This window comes from Aquarana catesbeiana, linkage group LG03 (genome assembly GCF_042186555.1).
Source record: "Aquarana catesbeiana isolate 2022-GZ linkage group LG03, ASM4218655v1, whole genome shotgun sequence".
In the NCBI taxonomy this organism is placed as follows: domain Eukaryota; kingdom Metazoa; phylum Chordata; class Amphibia; order Anura; family Ranidae; genus Aquarana; species Aquarana catesbeiana.
In genome coordinates, this window is record NC_133326.1 from 653,451,640 (window position 1) to 653,475,974 (window position 24,335).

The 24,335-nt window shown below is 45.1% G+C and overlaps 1 protein-coding gene across 4 annotated transcripts in view; it reads left to right on the forward strand.

Annotated features, from left to right (window-relative positions):
• Window positions 1–24,335, forward strand: part of DNASE2 (deoxyribonuclease 2, lysosomal) — an 87,034-nt gene that overhangs the window by 34,678 nt on the left and 28,021 nt on the right. Inside the window, exon 1 of one of the 4 annotated variants that reach the window (XM_073622698.1) lies at window positions 21,620–21,740. The exons of the other annotated variants lie outside the window; for them this stretch is intronic. The gene's annotated coding sequence lies outside the window, so the exon portion shown is untranslated. Of the gene's footprint in view, window positions 1–21,619; window positions 21,741–24,335 lie in introns of those variants that run through there. 4 annotated transcript variants of the gene reach the window in all.

Consider the following 24,335-nt stretch of genomic DNA (forward strand, 5'->3'; position numbering starts at 1 on the left):
CTAGCAGAGCTTTTTTACTTCTATCCTTGCAAGGAACGTTTTTTATGTAATGGGATTTTTTGGAACTTTTAAATAAGTCATCAAAGGAATGTCTGCATGGCGTAGCGTGGGGGTGCAGGGGGTGCCCTGGCCCCGGGCGCGACATTTAGGGGGGCGCCAGTATGTGTCACTGGCTGCCTCCTCCTAATTTCAAATTCCTGTGTCCCCCGCGCTCCGGCCGCCATGTTAAGTGTCCGGCGCCCTGTGATTGGGCATATGGGGGTCATGTGAGGCGTAGGGCTGGCCTGTCCTCGATTGCTCCTGAAGTCCCGCCTCCGCACATGACCCCCATACGCCCAATCACAGGGCGCTGGACACTGAACATGGCAGCAGGCAGAGCGCAGGGGAGAGAAGAAACAATGTGAGCCGCCGCTGTCCTCTCCTCCTCATCCGGATCGATGCAGCCAGGATAAGAAGGTGAGTGAGAGTCTTGTTACTGGCCGGGGGGGGGGCGAGAGGGAGAGACTGTAGGCAGGACAGTATAGTGTAGTATAGTGGACAGTATAGTGGTTAGTGTAGTATAGTATAGTGGTTAGCATAGTGGTCAGTGTAGTGTAGTATGGTGGTTAGTCAGTGTAGTGGACAGTATAGTGGTCAGTATAGTGTAGTGGACAGTGTAGTGTAGCATAGTGGTCAGTGTAGTGTAGTATACTGGTCAGTATAGTGTAGTGGACAGTGTAGTATAGTATGGTGGTCACTGTAGTGTAGTATAGTGGTCAGTATAGTGTAGTGGTCAGTGTAGTGTAGTATGGTGGTCAGTATAGTGGACAGTGTAGTATAGTGGACAGTGTAGTGTAGTATGGTGGTCAGTATAGTGGACAGTGTAGTATAGTGGTCAGTGTAGTGTAGTATGGTGGTCAGTATAATGTAGTATAGTGGTCAGTATAGTGGTTAGTGTAGTATAGTATAGTGGTTAGTATAGTGGTCAGTATAGTGTAGTTTAGTATGGAGGTCAGTGTAGTGGACAGTGTAGTATGGTGGTCAGTGTAATGTAGTATAGTGGTCAGTGTAGTGTTGTATAGTGGACAGTGTAGTATGGTGGTCAGTATAGTGTAGCATAGTGGTCAGTGTAGTATAGTGGACAGTGTAGTATGGTGGTCAGTATAATGTAGTATGGTGGACAGTGTAGTGTAGTGGACAGTGTAGTATAGTGGTCAGTGTAGTGTAGTATAGTGGACAGTGTAGTATGGTGGTCAGTATAGTGTAGTGTAGTGGTCAGTGTAGTGTAGTATAGTGGTCAGTGTAGTGTAGTATAGTGGTCAGTGTAGTATGGTGGTCAGTATAGTGGTCAGTATAGTGGACAGTGTAGTATAGTGGTCAGTATAGTGTAGTATAGTGGTCAGTGTAGTGTAGTATAGTGGTCAGTGTAGTATGGTGGTCAGTATAGTGGTCAGTGTAGTATAGTGGACAGTGTAGTATGGTGGTCAGTGTAGTGTAGTATAGTGGACAGTGTAGTATGGTGGTCAGTATAGTGGTCAGTGTAGTGTAGTATAGTGGACAGTGTAGTGTAGTATAGTGGTTAGTGTAGTATAGTGGACAGTGTAGTATAGTGGTCAGTGTAGTGTAGTATAGTGGTCAGTGTAGTATAGTGGACAGTGTAGTATGGTGGTCAGTATAGTGGTCAGTGTAGTGTAGTATAGTGGACAGTGTAGTATGGTGGTCAGTATAGTGTAGTATGGTGGTCAGTATAGTGTAGTATAGTGGTCAGTGTAGTGTAGTATAATGGTCAGTGTAGTGTAGTATAGTGGACAGTGTAGTATGGTGGTCAGTATAGTGTAGTATAGTGGACAGTGTAGTATGGTGGTCAGTGTAGTGTAGTGGTCAGTGTAGTGGACAGTATAGTGGTCAGTATAGTGGACAGTGTAGTATAGTGGTCAGTGTAGTGTAGTATAGTGGTCAGTGTAGTATGGTGGTCAGTATAGTGGACAGTGTAGTATGGTGGTCAGTATAGTGGTCAGTGTAGTGTAGTATAGTGGACAGTGTAGTATGGTGGTCAGTGTAGTGTAATATAGTGGACAGTGTAGTATGGTAGTCAGTGTAGTGGACAGTGTAGTATAGTGGTCAGTGTAGTGTAGTATAGTGGACAGTGTAGTATGGTGGTCAGTATAGTGTAGTATAGTGGACATTGTAGTGGACAGTATAGTGGACAGTGTAGTATAGTGGTCAGTGTAGTGGACAGTGTAGTTCTCAGTGTAGGGGACAGTGTAGTGTGTAGTGGTCAGTAAAGGAATCAGGTAGGCCAGTACTATTGTATTTGAAGGGACTCAGGGATAGCTAAAAGTCCGCAGGTTGGGGGGCGCAAATTACTTGCCTTGCCTCAGGTGCTGACAACCCACGCTACGCCACTGGCACTACTGGAGTCTTTTTCTTTCTCTCTTTCTTGGAAAATCCACTGGATGCCTGTGTCTGACCCGTGGAAGTGTACGTCCATTGGTGTATAGCGATTGTCTCCTGGGAGCGTGCCACAGAAGCTGCTCTTCATTGATGTCAGCCGGTCACCTGTGAGGGAAGTCTATGAGATCTTAGCAGTGTTCCTGCTGTTCTCCTAAGCCTGTTTTGACCCCTCTGAGTAAGGGCGGTCGCAGGCTTTCTGATAAGCCTCCATTGTTTATTGAAAGGTGACGGGAAGCACAAGTGGTGGAAAACATAGACCCAGGGTCTCGCATTGGGAATTTTTCATTTGGATACTTTCACTTATGAACTGTTTTTTGTCATATTTTCTTTGTGTTCAAATGTACGTATTTCTGCGAATGCAGTAATCACATATGGACTATTTTCATGGGATGTTTTTATTTGCACTTGATTTTGATCACTAACGATACATTGTTAACATATTGTATACATTGTAATCGTACACATTATATTTATATGTATTATTGCACTCCTATCTTTATCTATATCTTTTGTGCCCGATATCGGGGTTATAGTGCTTGGCTGCAGGATATCCTTCACAGCCCTTTTTACATTTATCACGCACCTAGCGCAATTCTCCTTTTTTTTTATACTGTAGCATCTGCAGGTGCTGGCACACCAGTAATAACCAGCCCATGTGCTGAGTGAGTCTAATGGGAGTGGTTTCATAATTATAATTATCAACCAGCTGCTGCACCTGCAGGACTCTGAGGAAAGTGGCAGAGTCTGCATCCCTTTAGACAAGATACTCCCAATAGGGAATCACATCAAAAATGAAATTTTTATTGCAGTGGATGCCAAAAAATCTGACTTTTATCTTGTTGCAGACTTCTGGGAAAATCAGTGAACCAGTCATACAAGCAGGACGTCAATTATGTTTGGGAGCCACGTCGCACGACTGCGCAATTGTCAGTTAAAGCGACGCAGTGCCGAATCGCAAAAAAAGTGCTCTGGTCTTTGGCCAGCCAAATGGTCCGGGGCTTAAGTGGTTAAATAACCCCGTCTAGAAGAAGTGAAGATACAAGGTGGTAACAGCTTTGTAAGCGCTGAAATTGGCGGCATACTCTGTGGTGGATGTGTCAGACATGAACTGATGTTTTTCAAGAGCGGTGTTGTCCGTGGTCACGGCAAGGAGTGCATTATGGCTAAAGCCATGGTTGGTGGATCCCGCCAAAAAAAAAAAAAAAAATGGTGCAAGACACCAGAACACAGATCCAATCTATTTGGGAGTAGACAGGATACAGCCATCTCAAGGGTGACCAGGTCAGGGCGAATATCATCTGACAAAAAACAGAAAATTTAAAAAGGTCCAGCATACAGGTGGCGACTCCCATGTAGATACCAGGAGGCAAAAACCTACGGACCGGGAAAAAGATTAGCAAACGAACTTGAGAAGTACCCAATCTTCATTATTGAAGCCTTAAAGATCGGCTCCTGCTTGGACCTTGAAGAAGGGGACATACCCCGAAAGCTTGTCCTGAAAAATTGTATTTTAGTGCAAATAAAAAAAGTTTCACTGACAGTACTCAATTTTCTCTTCAGCAAGTGAAATGCATGCTCAATCGGATTCAGGTCAGGGGATTGACTTGGCCATAACATTCCACTTCTTTCCCTTAAAAAACTCTTTGGTTGCTTTCGCAGTATGCTTCGGGTCATTGTCCATCTGCACTGTGAAGCGCCGTCCAATGAGTTTCTGAAGCATTTTGCTGAATATGAGCAGATAATATTGCCCAAAACACTTCAGAATTCATCCTGCTGCTTTTGTCAGCAGCCACATCATCAATAAATACAAGAGAACCATTTCCATTGGCAGCCATACATGCCCACGCCATGACACTACCACCACCATGCTTCACTGATGAGGTGGTATGCTTTGGATCATGAGCAGTTCCTTTCCTTCTCCATACTCTTCTCTTCCCATCACTCTGGTACAAGTTGATCTTGGTCTCATCTGTCCATAGAATGTTGTTCCAGAATTGTGAAGGCTTTTTTAGATGTTGTTTGGCAAACTCTAATCTGGCCTTCCTGTTTTTGAGGCTCACCAATGGTTTACATCTTGTGGTGAACCCTCTGTATTCACTCTGGTGAAGTCTTCTCTTGATTGTTGACGTTGACACACATACACCTACCTCCTGAGAGTGTTCTTGATCTGGCCAACTGTTGTGAAGGGTGTTTCCTTCACCAGGGAAAGAATTCTTCGGTCATCCACCAAAGTTTTTTTCCATGGTCTTCCGGGTCTTTTGGTGTTGCTGAGCTCACCGGTGCGATCTTTCTTTTTACGGATGTTCCAAACAGTTGATTTGGCCACACCTAATGTTTTGCTATCTCTCTGATGGGTTTGTTTTGTTTTTCAGCCTAATGATGGCTTACTTCACTGATAGTGACAGCTCTTTGGATCTCATATTGAGAGTTGACAGCAACAGATGCCAAATGCAAATAGCACACTTGAAATGAACTCTGGACCTTTTATCTGCTCCTTGTAAATGGGATGCTGAGGGAATAACACACACAGCTGAGCAACCAATTGTCCAATACCCTCAAATTAAAGCTGAAAGTCTGCAGTTAAAGCACATCTTGTTCGTTTCATTTCAAATCCATTGTGGTGGTGTATAGAGCCAAAAAGATTCGAATTTATCAATTGGTTTGCGCAAAAGTTATAGTGTCTACAAAATAGGGGATAGTTTTATGGCATTTTTATTAATATTTTTTTTTTACTAGTAATGGCGGCGATCAACGTTTTTTATCGTGTCTGCGACATTATGGTGGACAGATCAGACACTTTTGGCGACCATTCACATTTATACAGCGATCAGTGCGATTAAAAATGCACCAATTACTGCGTAAATGTGACTTGCAGTGAAGGGATTCACCAGAAGGGGGTGCTGCAGGAGTTAAGTGTGTCCTAGGGATGTGTTCTAACCGTGGGGGGAGGGGTTACATGTGACACTACACTGATCACCGCTCCTGATTACAGGGAGCTGTGATCAGTGACAGTGTCACTAGGCAGAACGGGGAAATGCTTGTTTACATTAGCATTTCCCCGTTCTGCAGCTCCGTGAGACGATCGCGGGTATCCCCGCGGAGATCGAGTCCGTGGGACCCGCAATCACATTCACGGAGCTCGCGGCAGGGTCGCGCGCACGTGACCACACGGCGGAAAATTCAAAGGGACGTGCAGGTATGCCCATTTGCGCAGCCGTGCCATTCTGTCGACGTATATGTACATGCAGAAGTCGGCAAGCGGTTGATATTAAGAGAAGCCCGGAGTCAACCCCAAAGCCATAACGTAGGGCAGACATGACAGGGGTTAATGGGGAGCCAGATCCTGAGGAAGGAGAAGGAGGAGTGTAGTGGGGGATGTAGATGTGGGCGGAGTCTTGGAGCGAAAAGTGACGCGGTACGAGGAAGGGAGGCGGCCTCAGTTGGAACGGGAAGAAGAGGGGAACGGCTTTCCACCCTCCCACCCTAAACGTTGTGGAAATTTTCTGTTGGGTTGGGGGACTGGAGCGTCCCCGAAAAAAAAAAAAAGAGTGGTGCACTTGGCGGGGTGCAAGGTCCTTTTAGGTCATGTGGGCACTTAAAAGCTATGGTGTAGGGACCTGTCTGAGGTACGGCTCTCAGTTGGTATGGGTACCTGCTAGTTGTCTCTGAGTCGGTGGTTCACGACAGGAGGCCTTAGAAAGTGACTAGCAGGTATGGTTCTGGTTTATGCCTATTGGGACCTTGGGCTCCATTATCGTTAATAAAGCTGTATGTTGTGTTTAAAAGGTTATTGATATGTTAATTATTGGATATTTATATATTTGGTTAATAAAACGGCCGCTACAGCCAATTTACCCCAGTTATGTGTGGCGTGGTCATTAGAGGTAAGGGGGGTGGGTCATTGGCATAGCAGGTAACAAGCCATGGTAATACCATAGTCACAGCCAGTGGAATCCATAAACGCTTGAGATGCCCAAATGCAAGTGCAAAACGCGGCTTTAAGTGCATTTTTTTAGGCAGCTTTTCTCCTGCCAGAGGAAAAAGCGTTCAGGGGGAGCTGAGCAAACGCTGAGGTTTTAGAGGATAAAACGATTTTTCATCACAATGAATCATTTCTGTAGCTGAGTCAATCACTGCTTTCATCAGAACACAATCTATTAGTCCAGAGGGACACATTTCATCTCTTTGGAAGACTCATTTTTAATTAAGGGTCACCCACACATGGAGGTACTTGCTTGTCACATGGGATGAAAAAACAAGCAGAATAGAGCAGCTTAGTGTAATGGAACAAAACATTTGATACAATTTTTTTTCTCCAGATAGTTAATTCCCTGCAAAACCTACCATTATAATTAAAGAATTCTGGAAACAACAAAAATACTTGGTTTTCAATATAAATGAAGCTATTTTAGGCATGACTGTGCAAAAGCATTGAAAAAAAAAGGATCCTAACATTGTAATAAATATTACCTGAATCGGGGAAGAGGGGGCATGGCTGGCAGCAATAAAGAACGGATGCTGATGATCTGAGCACCCGCTAATCATTGATCATATTATCCTGAGGCTTGGTTCACATATATGTGAATTGGATGCATTTTGAACGCATCTGATTCCCATGACGTGAATTAAACTGGCTTTCTATGGAGCCGGTTCACATATGTCCGGTGCAGCAGCAGTGTGAATTCACAGCGAATTTAAAAAGAGTCGTGTGCGTTTTTTGAGCACTGCGGTGGGGTTCAGATGTGAATTCCAGGCTATTGCCTTCTATGGGAATGCATCTGAATTGCACATCGGATCAGTTTTGAACACGAATTTGATCCAAAAAAAAAAACAGCGTGGGGGTCCCCCCACCATCCATACCAGGCCCTTTCTAGTCTGGTATGGATTTTTAGGAGAACTGCCTCACACCAAAATGTTAAAAAAAAAATGCGTGCCCCCCCCCCCCCCAAAATCCATACCAGACCCTTATCCAAGCATGAAGCCTGGCAGGCCAGGAAAGGAGGGGGACGAGCAAGTGTCCCCCCCTTCCTGAACCATACCAGGACACATACCCTCAACATGGGCGGTGCTTTGGGGCAGGGACCCCAAAGCACCTTCTCCCCATATTGATGGGAACAAGGGCCTCTTCCCCACAACCCTGACGGTGGTTGTGGAGGCTTATTGGAATCTGGAAGCCCCCTTTAACTGAAGCCCCCAGATCCCCGCCCTTCCATGTGAATGAGTAAGGGTATATTGTACCCCTACTCATTCACCCTAAAAAGTGTCAAAAAGAAATAAAAACACACACACACAGTCCTTTATTAAAAATAACAAAACAATGTCCCCCCGATGTAGATCAATTTTCAATCATGACGTCCGCCGCTGCCGCTGGACCCGTAAAAAAAAAAAAAAGCCCTGCCCGCAACCGATAGATACCGCCATCTGTCTGCTCCGCATGTGACAGTTCTTTAATAGGTAAGGGGTGGGGGCCACCTGGTGACATCACCTGGTGGCACCGCCCAATTGTGATGTCGGCGACCCAGCATGGGGATATCCTTGTGGCTTTCGCAACCCCTTCAAATCTGACCCACCTGATTCTTTTAAGCTGGCTAAAGATAGATTTTCTGTATACTCAAATACATCATTACCTGTATACCGTATCATGCAAATTTGTAACTACAGTATCTCACAAAAGTGAGTACACCCCTCACATTTTTGTAAATATTTTATTATATCTTTTCATGTGACAACACTGAGAGCCGGTTCACACTGGGACGACTTATCAGGCGACCTGATAAGTCGCGTCCCGTACTGTACAATGGAACCGTTCTTATAGGAGCGACGCAAGTCACTCCGACTCAGAAAAAGGTTTCTGTACTACTTTGGGGGCGACTTGAGGCAACTTGCATTGACTTCTATATAAAAGTCGTTTTGCAAGTCACTGCTGCTGTCGTGTGCAGGTTGCTTGAGGCAGTCGCGCTGCAAGTCGTGCTGCCTCAGTGTGAACCGGCTCTGAAGAAATGACACTTTGCTACAATGTAAAGTAGTGAGTGTACAGCTTGTATAACAGTGTAAATTTGCTGTCCCCTCAAAATAACTCAACACACAGCCATTACTGTCTAAACCGCTGGCCTTCCAATGACACCACCCTGGGTGGGGTGCTGGAGGGAAGGTCAGTTTTCCATCTTCAACCTGGTCACTGGATGACCTTGTTCCGGAGCTGGATATGACAACTGCCACAGTTATCTTTCAGGGCATGCCTTGAAACTGTTTTAGGAAACCGTTAAATCAATGGGTTGAGTTTCACTTTAGCCACTTGCTGGCCAGCCGCCATACTTATACAGCGGCAGGTCAGCTCTCCTGCGCGAACCGACGAACCCGTACGTCGGTCCGTGCATGTGAGATTGCGGGCGTGCGCCCATGCCCGCTGCGTGATGTGGGAGCGTGCCCGTGGGTCCGGCGGACTCGGTGTCCCCTGGCCGCCCACGATCGCTGTGTATCTGCCATTGTCAACAAGGCGGATCCCCGTTCTGGCAGGGGACATCCCAGAGATCTGCTGTTCCCAGTGATCGGGAACAGTGATTTCTGTCATGTCCCAGGCAGCCCACCCCCCCTACAGCTAGAATATGCTGAGGGAACACATTTTATCCCTTGATCGCCCCCCTAGTGTTAACCCCTTCCCTGCCAGTGTCATTTATACATTGATCAGTGCATTTTTATAGCACTGATCAATGTAATAATGTCAGTGGTCCCCAAAAATTGTCATTTGAGGTGAGATTTCTCTGCCGCAATGTCGCACTCCGGCTAAAAATCACAGATCGCCGCCATTACCATTAAAAACAATAAGAAAAAATAAAAGTCAAAAATCTATCCCACAGTTTGTACCCATAGTTTGTTTGTGCTTGCCCCCTCAACCTCCGCAACATCTCTAAACTACGTCCCTTTCTAACCAATGAAACCACAAAGCTCCTGATTCACTCCCTGGTTATCTCTTGCCTTGACTACTGCAACTCCCTCCTCATTGGCTTACCTTTAAATAGACTATCCCCCCTTCAGTCCATCATGAATGCTGCTGCCAGACTCATCCACCTTACAAACCGCTCAGTGTCTGCTACCCCTCTCTGCCAATCCCTCCATTGGCTGCCACTCGCCCAACGAATTATATTCAAAATACTAAAAATAAGTTACAAAGCCATCCACAACTCTACTTCACTAGCCTAATATCAAAATAAAAACCTAATCGCCCTCTTCGTTCCTCCCAGGACCTCCTGCTCTCTAGCTCCCTCATCACCTCCTCCCATATCCGCCTCCAGGACTTCTCCTGAGCCTCGTCCATCCTCTGGAATTCGCTACCCCAATCTGTCAGACTGTCTCCGAATTTATCCACTTTTAGGCGATCCCTGAAAACTTTCCTCTTCAGAGAAGCCTATCCTGCCTCCATCTAACAACTGCACTATTTTCTCCATTAGCTCACCCCCCCCCCCCCACAGCTATTACCCTTTTGTATAACTTGACCCTCCCTCCTAGATTGTAAGCTCTAACGAGCAGGGCCCTCTGATTCCTCCTGTATTGAATTGTATTGTAATTGTACTGTCTGCCCTAATGTTGTAAAGCGCTGCGTAAATTGTCGGCGCTATATAAATCCTGTATAATAATAATAATAATAATAGTTTGTAAATGCAATAATTTTGTGCAAACCAATCAATATGATTGATTGGCCCGGACCATTATGCTGCCTAAGGACCAGAGGTCTTTTTCCAATTTGGCACTGCGTCGCTTTAACTGCTAATTGCGCAGTCATGCAATGTTGTACCCAAACGAAATTTGCGTCCTTTTCTTCCCACAAATAGAGCTTTCTTTTGATGGTATTTGATCACCTCTGCGATTTTTATTTTTTGCGCTATAAACGGAAAAAGACCGAAAATTTTGAAAAAAAAATTATATTTTCTACTTTTTGTTATAAAAAAATCCAATAAACTCAATTTTAGTCATACATTTAGGCCAAAATGTATTCGGCCACATGTCTTTGGTAAAAAAAATGTCAATAAGTGTATATTTATTGGTTTGCGCAAAAGTTATAGCATCTACAAACTAGGGTACATTTTCTGGAATTTACACAGCTTTTAGTTTATGACTGCCTATGTCATTTCTTGAGGTGCTAAAATGGCAGGGCAGTACAAAACCCCCCCAAATGACCCCATTTTGGAAAGTAGACACCCCAAGGAAATTCCTGAGAGGCATGTTGAACCCATTGAATATTTATTTTTTTTGTCCCAAGTGATTGAATAATGACAAAGAAAAAAAATTTACAAAAAGTTGTCACTAAATGATATATTGCTCACACAGGCCATGGGCATATGTGGAATTGCACCCCAAAATACATTCAGCTGCTTCTCCTGAGTACGGGGATACCACATGTGTGGGACTTTTTGGGAGCCTAGCCACGTACGGGGCCCTGAAAACCAATCACCGCCTTCAGGATTTCTAAGGGCTTAAATTTTTGATTTCACTCCTCACTACCTATTACAGTTTTGAAGGCCATAAAATGCCCAGATGGCACAAACCCCCCCCAAATGACCCCATTTTGGAAAGTAGACACCCCAAGCTATTTGCTGAGAGGCATGGTAAGTATTTTGCAGCTCTCATTTGTTTTTGAAAATGAAGAAAGACAAGAAAAAACATTTTTTTTTCTTTTTTCAATTTTCAAAACTTTGTGACAAAAAGTGAGGTCTGCAAAATACTCACTATACCTCTCAGCAAATAGCTTGGGGTGTCTACTTTCCAAAATGGGGTCATTTGGGGGGTTTTGTGCCACCTGGGCATTCCATGGCCTCCGAGACTGTGATAGGCAGTGAAGAGTGAAATCAAAAATGTACGCCCTTAGAAAGCCTGAAGGCGGTGCTTGGTTTTCGGGGTCCCGTACGCGGCTAGGCTCCCAAAAAGTCTCACACGTGTGGTATCCCCGTACTCAGGAGAAGCAACAGAATGTATTTTGGGGTGTAATTTCACATATTCCCATGGCATGTTTGAGCAATATATCGTTTAGTGACAACTTTGTGCAAAAAAAAAAAAAAAAAATTTGTCTCTTTCCCGCAACTTGTGTCACAATATAAAATATTCCATGGACTCGACATGCCTCTCAGCAAATAGCTTGGGGTGTCTACTTTCCAAAATGGGGTCATTTGGGGGGGTTTTGAACTGTCCTGGAATTTTATGCACAACATTTAGAAGCTTATGTCACACATCACCCACTCTTCTAACCACTTGAAGACAAAGCCCTTTCTGACACTTTTTGTTTACATGAAAAAATTATTTTTTTTGCAAGAAAATTACTTTGAACCCACAAACATTATATATTTTTTAAAGCAAATGCCCTACAGATTAAAATGGTGGGTGTTTCATTTTTTTTTTTTTCACACAGTATTTGCGCAGCGATTTTTCAAACGCATTTTTTGGGGAAAAAACACACTTTTTAAAATTTTAATGCACTAAAACACACTATATTGCCCAAATGTTTGATGAAATAAAAAAGATGATCTTAGGCCGAGTACATGGATACCAAACATGACATGCTTTACAATTGCGCACAAACGTGCAGTGGCAACAAAATAAATACATTTTTAAAAGCCTTTAAAAGCCTTTACAGGTTACCACTTTAGATTTACAGAGGAGGTCTACTGCTAAAATTACTGCCCTCGATCTGACCTTCGCGGTGATACCTCACATGCATGGTGCAATTGCTGTTTACATTTGACGACAGACCGCCGCTTGCGTTCGCCTTAGCGCGAGAGCAGGGGGCGACAGGGGTGCTTTTTTTTTTTTTTTTTTTTTCTTTATTATTTTTTTGCTTTTTTATCTTATTTTTAAACTGTTCCTTTCATTTTTTTTTTTTTTAATCATTTTTATTGTTATCTCAGGGAATGTAAATATCCCCTATGATAGCAATAGGTAGTGACAGGTACTCTTTTTTGAAAAAATTGGGGTCTATTAGATCCTAGATCTCTCCTCTGCCCTCAAAGCATCTGACCACACCAAGATCAGTGTGATAAAATGCTTTCCCAATTTCCCAATGGCGCTGTTTACATCTGGCGAAATCTAAGTCATAAAATGCTCGTAGCTTCCGGTTTCTTAGGCCATAGAGATGTTTGGAGCCACTCTGGTCTCTGATCAGCTCTATGGTCAGCTGGCTGAATCACCGGCTGCATTCTCAGGTTCCCTGTTGAGACAGGAGAGCCAGAGAAAAACACGGAAGACGGTGGGGGGGCATTCCCTCCCACTGCTTGTAAAAGCAGTCTAGAGGCTAATTAGCCGCTAGGATTGCTTTTACATGAAAGCCGACCGCTGGCTGAAAAGAATGATACCAAGATGATACCTAAACCTGCAGGCATCATTCTGGTATAACCACTCAAAGTCGTGAATGGCGTACCTAAAGACATAAAAATGGTTAATAATAAAACACAGCAAACGGTAAAGTATAAAAAATTGCATACCTGAAAAGCAAACATGATAAAACATAATAACAATAAAACATTGTAGAATAGAATACAGTAAAAAAGAGCAGAACAATAGAGAGAGAGAGAACAATAAAACGACAACTATTTTTTTTTTTTTTACTTTATATATTTTTTTTTTTACACTTTTTTTTGTAACTGTAACTTTTATAACTGTAACCGGTTCCAGGTTCGGGTCTCTCAAAATGCGATGGCATCTTGGGAGACCCTGTGAAAGTGTGCCTAGTCTGTGCAATGCTGTACCCTACGCTAATACTCAACTAGTGAATGGTAGTGTTCAAAACATTCACCAATGCAAAGACCAGGATTGTCAGGACAGGAGGGACAATAATAGCGGGTGTCACGCCTATATCCGCGCTTGCGGCAGACACAACATCTTTTTTGGGGGGTTCGTTGCGTAGGGGTACTCGGGAGGACATAAAGAAAATGCCTCTCATGCAGCCGACTGCATTTGATTGGGGATGTGAATGGGGGAAGTACGGGCGCTGCAGAAGCGGTGGGTTCCCAATTAGGATTGGCGAATGCAGCAGGAAGGGCATTATGGGCACAACGGGCCTGTTTGTCTTCTTCTTGGTGGCAGCGGGACACTACTTGTGCTTGCCACCTCACCAGCTTGAACTGCACTTATGGGACTCGCCACGTCACCAAGTGTTACTGCAGTGCTGGTTTGACTACGACCGGGGTGTACTAGGGCGCTGGTGCTTGCCAATACACCAAAACGCTACCAAAAAAACTGTTAGCGATCGCAGGGATCAGGCCTGACTCTGCGAACGCTGCAGTTATGCGTTTAGAGTTTTGTAAGTGTCAGTGATCGATCGATACTGCACTTGGGTGGGCTGGGCTGGGACGGGCGGAGGGGCAAAACGCAGGTGCTAGCAGGTATCTGGGCTGATCCCGCTAACACTGCGTTTTTGGGAACCCTAAACTGCTGGGGATGCTAGTATAGATCTGATCAGATCAGATATTGATCCGTTCAGATACTATACCACTAAGGGAGGTGTACGGTGCGTGTGTGGGTGTTAGCGGTACTGGCGCTAACCTGACGCTGCCTGGGGCTGGTGCTTGCCAGTTCACCAAAACGCTACCAAAAAAACTGCTAGCGATCGCAGGGATCAGGCCTGACTCTGCGAACGCTGCAGTTATGTGTGTTTAGTGTTTTGTAAGTGACAGTGATTGATCGATCGATACTGCACTTGGATGGGCTGGTCTGGGCCGGGCGGAGGGGCAAAACGCAGGTGCTAGCAGGTATCTGGGCTGATCCCGCTAACACTGCGTTTTTGGGAACCCTAAACTGCTGGGGACGCTAGTACAGATCTGATCGGATCAGATATTGATCCGTACAGATACTATACCACTAAGGCAGGCGTATGCTGCGTGCGTGGGTGTTAGCGGTACTGGCGCTAATCTGACGCTGCCTGGGGCGACGCATATCACCGCCGGGCGATCAGGGGGCTAAACCTTTATTCGGTAATAAACGGCGGGTGCCCTGACACTATAAAAAATAAACGAACTAACCAGCGTCAACCGTAACAGTTATACGGTGATCAGTGGTGAAAGGGTTAACTAGGGGGCAATCAAGGGGTTAAAACATTTATTAGGTAGTATATGGGGGTCCCTGTCGCTATAAAACGCTGACGGCGAACCTAAATATTTACGTCCCTAACTAGCGTCACCAGCGACACTAATACAGCGATCAGAAAAATGATCGCTTAGTGACACTGGTGACGGGGGGTGATTAAGGGGTTAAAACTTTATTGCGGGGGGTTACGGGGGTACCCTAGACCTAAAGGGGGCTAACAGTAACTGTCCCACCACAGTAACTGTCACAAACTGACACCATGCAGTAAGAAAAAAAAAAAAGAAAAAAAAACAAAAAACCTGCTTGGTGTCAGTGTGACGGGGGGGGGGTGATCGGGGGGTAATCGGGGGGGGGGGGGATCGGGGGTGTATTGTATGCCTGGCGTGTTCTACTGTGATGTGTGTGTGTTGTGCACTCACATTCCAGTCTTCTCTCCTCCGAGGAGAAATGACATCATTTCCTCTGCCTCTGTGTACAATACAGAGGCAGGGAAATGATCCCATTGGCTGGGAGCGATCGCGAGGGGGGGGCCACGAATGGATGGCCTCCACCGATCACCGGGGAGGATTTGACGACCGCCGCAGGCACCGGGGGGGGGTCCGATCGGACCCCCCACCCGCGGGCAGGCAAGGACGTACCTGTAAGTCATTTTGCCTGCCCGTGCCGCTCTGCCGACGTACATCGTCGTGCGGCGGTCGTCAAGTGGTTAAACAAAAATATGTAGAAGAATACATATTGGCCTAAACTGATGAATAAATTAGTTTTGTTTTATTTATTTATTTTTTTGGATATTTATTATAGCAGAAAGTAAAAAAAAATTGTTTTTTTTTAAATTGTCAGTCTTTTTTTATTTATAGCACAAAAAAATAAAAACTGCAGAGGTGATCAAATACCACCAAAAGCAAACTCTATTTGTGGGAAAAAAGGACATCAGTTTTGTTTGGGTGCAACGTCACACGACCACGCAATTGTCAGTTAAAGCGAAACAGTGTCGTATCGCAAAAAATGGCCTGGTCATTAAGGGGGCAAATCCTTCTGGGGTTGAAGTGGTTAAAGTGGCCTAAAGTCCACAATACTTGCCTTCTCCTTCGACAGTCTGAAATCTTTTACCGACGTTGGCTTCTTCTGGGTTCCGGGCTGCGGCCGTCTTTAATGGCCGGTGCGGGATGATGTCACTTATGCACTTGAGCAGGAGTTTAGTCATCCCGGCACACAGGATCTGTGCTGGAATGTGCAGCTCAGTGTGCATTCTAAGGAGGACTGTGTGCAGGCAGATAGGTTTACGTTATTGCAGAAGAGACATTGGATGCTTCTTCTGCAGTAAAGAGTCTGCCTGCTTGCAGTTTGGTAATTAGAGACTTTAGTTCCACTTTAACCACTTCCCGACCGCTGCACGACGATATACGTTGGCAGAATGGCATGGGTGGGCAAAATGGCGTACAAGTATGCCCCCTTTAAGAAGCGGTGCTGTGGGCGCGCGCCTGCCACGTTCTCCGTGACCGCAGGTCCCGCGGACTCGCCGGGTGCCCGCGATCGTGTCACGGAGAGGTAGAACGGGGAGATGCTTTTGTAAACAAAGCATTTCTCTGTTCTGCCTTGTGACATGACAGAGATCACTGCTCTCTGTCATCGGGAGCAGTGATCGCTGTCATGTGTGTTGAAGCCCATCCCCCCCACAGTTAGAATCACTCCCTAGGACACACTTAACCCCTTCATCGCCCCCTAGTGGTTAACCCCATTCACTGCCAGTGTTATTTACACAGTAAGCAGTGCATTTTTATAGCACTGATCGTTGTATAAATGACAATGGTCCCAAAATAGTGTCAAAAGTGTCCGATGCATCCGCCATAATGTCGCAGTCATGATAAAAATCGCAGATCGACGCCATTACTAATAGAAAAAAGAAAATTTAATAAAAATGCCATAAAACTATCCCCTATTTTGTAGATGCTATAAATTTTGCTCAAACCAATCAATATACGCTTATTGCGATTTTTTTTACCAAAAAAATGTAGAAGAATACATATGGGCCTAAACTGAGGAAAAAAATAGTTTTTTTATATATTTTTGGGGGATATTTATTATAGCAAAAAATACTGCGTTTTTTTTCAAAATTGTCGCAGTTTTTTGTTTATAGCGCAAAAAAAAAAAAAAACGCAGAGGTGATCAAATACCACCAAAAGAAAGCTCTATTTGTGGGGAAAAAAAGGACGTTTTGTTTGGGTACAACTTTGCACGCGCAATTGTCAGTTAAAGGCGACGCTTTGGTCAGGAAGGGGGCAAATCCTTCCGGGGCTGAAGTGGTTAAGTGTACCCTGAGCTGTGCATGCGTAGCGTAGCTAAGTGTACCATCTTGGCACGATTCTATGTGCATATGCGGAGTTGTTTCATCCTGGCCCAATCAATCAAGCAGTCAAAGACTCCGAACCTGGAGGGAGACAAGGAGAACATATAGGTCCTGGCAAGAGGAGAGCCTTGACATCTCAGCGTTGGAGGGGATCGCTTTCTTCGATAAGTCTTTTATAGTGTGTATGCTGTGCATACTTGCACATTATGGCAGCAACTTCCTCATAACCCAGAATCCTGATATTATTCCTGTAGTTTTACTTCCACATTAAAGAGGAACTTCATCCAAAAAAAAAAAAGAAAGACAACATTTGCAAATACTGACTTTAAAAATCAGATAATTTCCAGCGCTGTCTTACCACGGCTGATTCATCTGACCGTGGTGGGTCCCCCGTGCCACCATCTTGGATTTGGGAGCCAACTGTGACTTATTGATGAATCACAGCTGGCTCCCCACTGTGCATGTGTGACCAGATCATATGGTTCCAGTGGTGTATTTTGGTTTTGTGCTGCCCTAGGCAAGACTAAAATGGGGTGCCCCCCCATCTAAATTTGTCCCACCCCAGCCACGATATACCGTTCTTGTCTCAGGGTCTGATGAGGAATCTGCAGCCGTTCACAGTGAACAGCTGAGGCTTCCTCACCATGATTGTACATGATTTGTCCAAGGGCCACATATGTGGTCAGTGGGGCAGAGGATGAGGTCAGCAGGGCAGGGGATGAGGCGGCACTGAGGAGGCACTGATGAAGCTGCACTGATATGCAGCACTGCCCCCCTGAAAGATGCCACCCAAGGCAATCGCTGGTCCTGCAGCCTTGCATAATGCAACTCAGAAAGCTATGGGACAGGGAGGCAGAGGAACAAGCAATGTCATGCCTAGGCAAGGCTTGAGAAAGTGGGAAAGTGGGATCTGTCAAAAAAGGTACCCGCTCCCTATAAAAAAAATATATATATATATGTTCAGGGTGGGGAGGAGGATAAACATGACTTTTTTACCTTTTTTACCTTTGAGTAAAGGTCTGCTTTAATTTTTGGAGGGAGTGGTGATGGGTTAGAACCCCTGTCTAGTATTTATTGCGGTCTGTTCTCCACTGGGGAAATGTAACCTCTCTAAGGCCAGGATCACACATGTGGGGGTCAGGAACACTCTCAAAATTGTGCGTGTTTCCGACCGTGCGGCAAAACGCACTGCCTTTTAGCAGTGTAACCCCACGCATCGGCAAAACGCCCGTGTTTTCATGCACATTTTCGTGCAACACGATTTTCAAAAAAGGACTCTTCAATGGTCCGGGCTACTTTACGTGCATTTCTCGAGTAAGGCAGTCCATTGAAATTAATGGACTGCCCTGCTCACAGAACGCGGGTCCAACTGCCATGAATGGAGCTTTAATTTTCATGTTGCTGAAATGAATAATGTGGCGCTAACTCTAATAATCTATAAATGATGATGTGTCACCTAAAATAATATAAATGTGCAACTAAATAAATACACTAAGGATAATCCTTTATAAAGTGCAGTAATCCAAAATGACAAATGATGACAATCAAGTGCAAATAATAAAATAAAATACAATAAACTTTCCTTCATACGTAATAAAGTGCAAAAATGCCAAAGTGACAATAGAGTGAATCAATGTTAAGTGCATAATAAATAAAGTACTTGTGCAGAAAGCAAGAAAATCCAATTCGTCCAGATGCTTCCACCATCCGTAGTGCGCTAGTGGTTTGCCCCAGCCCCTCACCCTGGACAGAGACCCCTACAAGTCAAGACAAGTCTCTGTATATACGTGGCTCCAGGTTCCAAGGTGATGCAATCCTATTTCCAGGGACACCCAGCCAGATAGATGACAAACGGCTTACACTGGTGATGTAAATTCCTTTACAGGTTCTTCTTTCCCAACATGTGCAATTTACATGCAACAAAGAGAGGTCTCCATGGTGTAGTATTCAAATATAATTTATTTCAACAGCATTGTAACTTACAGTTAAAAAAAGCGCTGTTCAGCTTCACAAACAAAGGAACTTCCGGTCTCGGCCACGACCGGAAGTGACGACAACCGGCTCCTCCCGATGCATTACGTCACTGATCACGTGACTTCATCAAGGATATTATCTAATGTAGATATTGGGAATATCACTTTACTACAATGTAAAGTAGTGAGCGTACAGCTTGTATAACAGTGTAAATTTGTTGTCCTCTCAAAATAACTAAAAAAAAAAGTGAGTACACCCCTAAGTGAAAATGTCCACATTAGGCCCAAAGTGTCAATATTTTGTGTGGCCACCATTATTTTCCAGCACTGCCTTAACCCTCTTGGGCATGGAGTTCACCAGAGCTTCACAGGTTGCCACTGGAATCCTCTTCCACTCCTCCATGATGACATCACGGAGCTGGTGGATGTTAGAGACCTTGCGCTCCTCCACCTTCCATTGTTCCATGATAGTCCCACCACCATGCTTGACTGTAGGCAAGACACACTTGTCTTTGTACTCCTCACCTGGTTGCCGCCACACACGCTTGATAGCATCTGAACCAAATAAGTTTATCTTGGTCTCATCAAACCACAGGACATGGTTCCAGTAATCCATGTCCTTAGTCTGCTTGTCTTCAGCAAACTGTTTGCGGGCTTTCTTGTGCATCATCTTTAGAAGAGGCTTCCTTCTGGGGTGACAGCCATTATTCATAAAAAGGGGGGATTCCGGCGCTCCAAATGATGTGATTCCTTTATAAATGGTGTAATGGTGGCTTTAATAGCACATCTTAGTCAGTCAGTATATTGTAAAAAAGGAGGCAGCCATCTCAGAGGGTGTCCATTACCTCTGTCTGCAAGAAAGGAGTACAAGGGGGGGGGGGGAGGCGCCAACTGAGATAGTCCTACTGTTAATAGAGTGTTATGCTGTGTACACACGGCCGGACTTTTCGGCCGGACTGTTCGGACGGAACGAATCCGTCAGACAATCCGACCGTGTGTGGGCTTCATCGGACCTTCAGCGGACATTTTCTGTCAAAAATCAGACAGACTTTAGATTTGGAACATGTATCAAATCTTTCCAACGGACTCGAGTCCGGTCGAAAAATCCGTTCGTCTGTATGCTAGTCCGACGGACGAAAAAGGGCACAAGGGCAGCTATTGGCTACTGGCTATGAACTTCCTTATTCTAGTCCAGTTGTACGTCATCACGTTCAAGCGAACAGACTTTTGAATGGACTTTAGTCCGTTCATGTGTGTGCAAGTCCGGTTGTTCGAAAGTCCGTCGTAACTCCATCGAAAGTCCGTCGGAAAGACCGTCGGACCTTTGATGCTGAAAAGTCCGCTCGTGTGTACGCGGCATTAGTGTAGTATATACACTTACAGGTTCACAGGGTGAAGATGCTCGTCTGGGATAGAGGTGTCCTGGGGTATGCTGATGCTGCTCTGCGGGCTCTGGTAACGTTCCCTTGGCCGTAGGGGTGTTGAATCGGGTCACAGGCTTCTCTGCGGTGTCCACTTGACAGGAAGCTCTACGCTGACCAGTCAGGTAATGCGGAAGCGGAAGTGACATCACCCTCATTTTGATGCAGACCAATTTGATGCAGTGTGCGGCATATGGTCTGAGCACTGACAGGCTGACCCTCCACCCCTTCAACCTCTGCAGCTATGATGGCAGCACTCATACGTCTATTTACCAAAGACAACCTCTGGATATGACGCTGAGCACGTGCACTCAACTTCTTTGGTCGACCATGGTGAGGCCTGTTCTGAGTGGAACCTGTCCTGTTAAACTGTTGTACGGTCTTGGCCACTGTGCTGCAGCTCAGTTTCAGGGTCTTGGCAATCTTTTTATAGCCTAGGCCATCTTTATGTAGAGCAACAATTCTTTTTTTCAGACATTTTTACTTAGAGGTGTACTCCCTTCTGTTGCCAGCGGTTTAGACATTAATAGCTGTGTGTTGAGTCATTTTGAAGGGACAGCAAATTTACACTGTTATACAAGCTGTACAGTCACTAGTATAAGATATAATCAATTATTTACAAAAATGTGAGGGGTGTACTCACTTTTGTAAGATACCGTATATGCTTTAACCACTTTTCACCCACGCTATAGCCAAAAGACCGCTTCCAGTACCGGCAGGGCGTCAACAGACGTCCTCCCGTGATCGCACTGCTTGCGCGCCTTCGGATTTGGCTGATCACAGAACAGGGTAAAGGGCCAATCACAGCAGCCCTTTACCACGTGAACAGCTGTCAACCAATGACAGAGAACATCAGAGCTGCCAATCAGTGCCCAGCAGTGCCTCATCATCAGTGCCCATCAGTGCCGCCTCATCAGCGCAAAATTTTATAACAAACTATGAAAAATGCTTTTGTTTTTTATCAAAAAAATTTTTTTTTGTTTCTTTAGCAAAAAAATAAAAAAAAAAACGTGGTGATTAAATACTACCAAAAGAAAGCTCTATTTGTGTAAAAAAATACAAATTTAGTAGTTTGGGTACAGTGTTGCATGACCGAGCAATTGTCATTCAAAGTATGACAGCGCTGAAAGCTGAAAATTGGCCTGGGCAGGAAGGGGGTATAAGTGCCCAGTAAGCAAGTGGTTAAAGTGTACCTGCCTTTGCAAGGCCCTGAACATACAAGCCACATGCTTTGTTGTGTAAATGTTCACAACTGGTTGCTGCAGATTTCTACTCTGTCATGGTGTCTTGATTTCACTTCCCATGTTTTGCCCGCACTGTTTAGATGTTCTTTGTAGGTTACAAGTACATAAGATTGACAGCAGAGATTGTCTGTAAAGAATAGGGAAGTAAATGAGTGAGGTCATGGGGGGGGGGAGGGGAGGTCGGTCACAAGGCTTGCTGTAAAACTCCAGAATTCTGAACAAATACTCAGAGATCGCTGAGTACTTGGCACACGTGAGTTCCCAATTTGCAGCTCTTTGTCTTTCAGCCTCTGCTATCTGCCTAGACATGCATGCTCTTGTCTTGTATAGATTAGGAGTGTATGTATGTCTGAGTGTATGTCCGCTTTTATAAATTCTATTTGCCTGCGGGAAAATATGTTCATTAAGTCGATAAAATTTAGCATCTCTATATCTTTACTTTCTTGCTTCTGTCTATGATGTCATAGTGGATTACTTCTATGTTGGGTGGAAAGTAAGCAGCGGGTACCCATCCCCTTACTGGGTCTATCCTACCTGTAAGGCTATGATCCTTTTTGAGTTAATGACCTCTGATCGGTGGCTTACGAGTCACATACAGCTTTTAGTTGATCTGTTACTTCAGTTTCTATGCTGTAAAATGCTTCCCTTGTGTTAAAGCAGAACTTCAGCCCATTTTGCTGTTTTTTAGCTATATCGCTCCTTCTCTCCCTCCATTCTCACAACTGTAGGTGAAATTTGTTTTTTTTTTGGGAGGGGGGGGGCTTAGTTTTGAGCTGCATACCGCACTTCATCTTTCTCGCCTGGGCAAGAATGAAGTAGCCCTAGCTGCCCGCAGTCTCCTGAGATACGTCATACATGCCAGGAGGCATCTAGAACACACTGCACACGCACTGTGATGCATCATTAGGAGCTGGATGCAAAAACCCAGAAGAGACAGCCAGCTTCCAATGACTTAAGTAAACCCACTTTCACACACCAGACCTATCCGGTCAATCCGTTTTTCCGGGGGACCCGATCGGACCACCCATTGTTCTCTATGGAGTGGCAGATGTCAGCGAACATGTGTCCGCTGACACCTGCCGGCATCCTATCCGGTCTGCTAGAAAACAGATGGATCAGGATCCGTTTCTCATCTGTGTGGTGGATCAGATTGGATGACAATCGGATGGAAACATACAGGCAGTCCATTTCCACCCAATCGCCCCATAGATACAGTGGGGCAAAAAATTATTAGTCAGCCACCAATTGTGCAAGTTCTCCCACTTAAAAAGCTGAGAGAGGCCTGTAATTGTCATCATAGGTATACCTCAACTATGAGAGACAAAATGTGGAAACAAATCCAGACAATCACATTGTCTGATTTTTGAAAGAATTTATTTGCAAATTATGGTGGAAGATAAGTATTTGGTCAATATCAAAAGTTCATCTCAATACTTTGTTATATATCCTTTGTTGGCAATGACAGATGTCAAACGTTTTCTGTAAGTCTTCACAAGGTTGTCACACACTGTTGCTGGTATGTTGGCCCATTCCTCCATGCAGATCTCCTCTAGAGCAGTGATGTTTTGGGGCTGTCGCTGAGCAACACAGACTTTCAACTCCCTCCAAAGGTTTTCTATGGGGTTGAGATCTGGAGACTGGCTAGGCCACTTCAGGACCTTGAAATGCTTCTTGCGAAGCCACTCCCTCATTGCGCGGGCAGTGTGTTTGGGATCATTGTCATGCTGAAAGACCCAGCCATGTTTCATCTTCAATGCCCTTGCTGATGGGAGGAGGTTTGCACTCAAAATCTCACGATACATGGCCCCATTCATTCTTTCATGTACACGGATCAGTCGTCCTGTTCCCTTTGCAGAGAAACAGCCCCAAAGCATGATGTTGCCACCCCCATGCTTCACAGTAGGTATGGTGTTCTTTGGTTGCAACTCAGCATTCTCTCTCCTCCAAACACGACGAGTTGCGTTTCTACCAAACAGTTCTACTTTGGTTTCATCTGACCATATGACATTCTCCCAATCCTCTTCTGGATCATCCAAATGCTCTCTAGCAAACCTCAGATGGGCCCGGACATGTACTGGCTCAAGCAGGGGGACACGTCTGGCACTGCAGGATCTGAGTCCCTGGCGGAGTAGTGTCTTACTGATGGTAGCCTTTGTTACGTTGGTCCCAGCTCTCTGCAGGTCATTCACTAGATCCCCCCCGTGTGGTTCTGGGATTTTTGCTCACCGTTCTTGTGATCATTTTGACCCCACAGGGTGAGATCTTACGTGGAGCCCCAGATCGAGGGAGATTATCAGTGGTCTTGTATGTCTTCCATTTTCTAATTATTGCTCCCACAGTTGATTTCTTCACACCAAACTGCTTGCCTATTGCAGATTCAGTCTTCCCAGCCTGGTGAAGGTCTACAATTTTTGGTTTTCACCATAGTGGAGTTTGGAGTTTGACTGAGGTTGTGGACAGGTATCTTTTATACTGATAACAAGTTCAAACAGGTGCCATTAATACAGGTAGCCCCGGTTCACACAGGGGCGGCACGACTTGCAGGTCGCCTCACCGAGGCGGCCTGCACACGACTTCCACGGCGACTTGCAAAACGACTTCTGTATAGAAGTCTATGCAAGTCGCCTCAAGTCGCCCCAAAAGTAGTACAGGAACCTTTTTCTAAGTCGGAGCGACTTGCGTCGCTCCTATTAGAATGGTTCCATTGTACAGAACGGGAGGCGACTTGTCAGGCGGCTAGGTCACCTGACAAGTCGCCCCTGTGTGAACCGGCACGTAATGAGTGGAGGACAGAGAAGCCTCTTAAAGAAGAAGATGCAGGTCTGTGAGAGACAGAAATCTTGCTTGT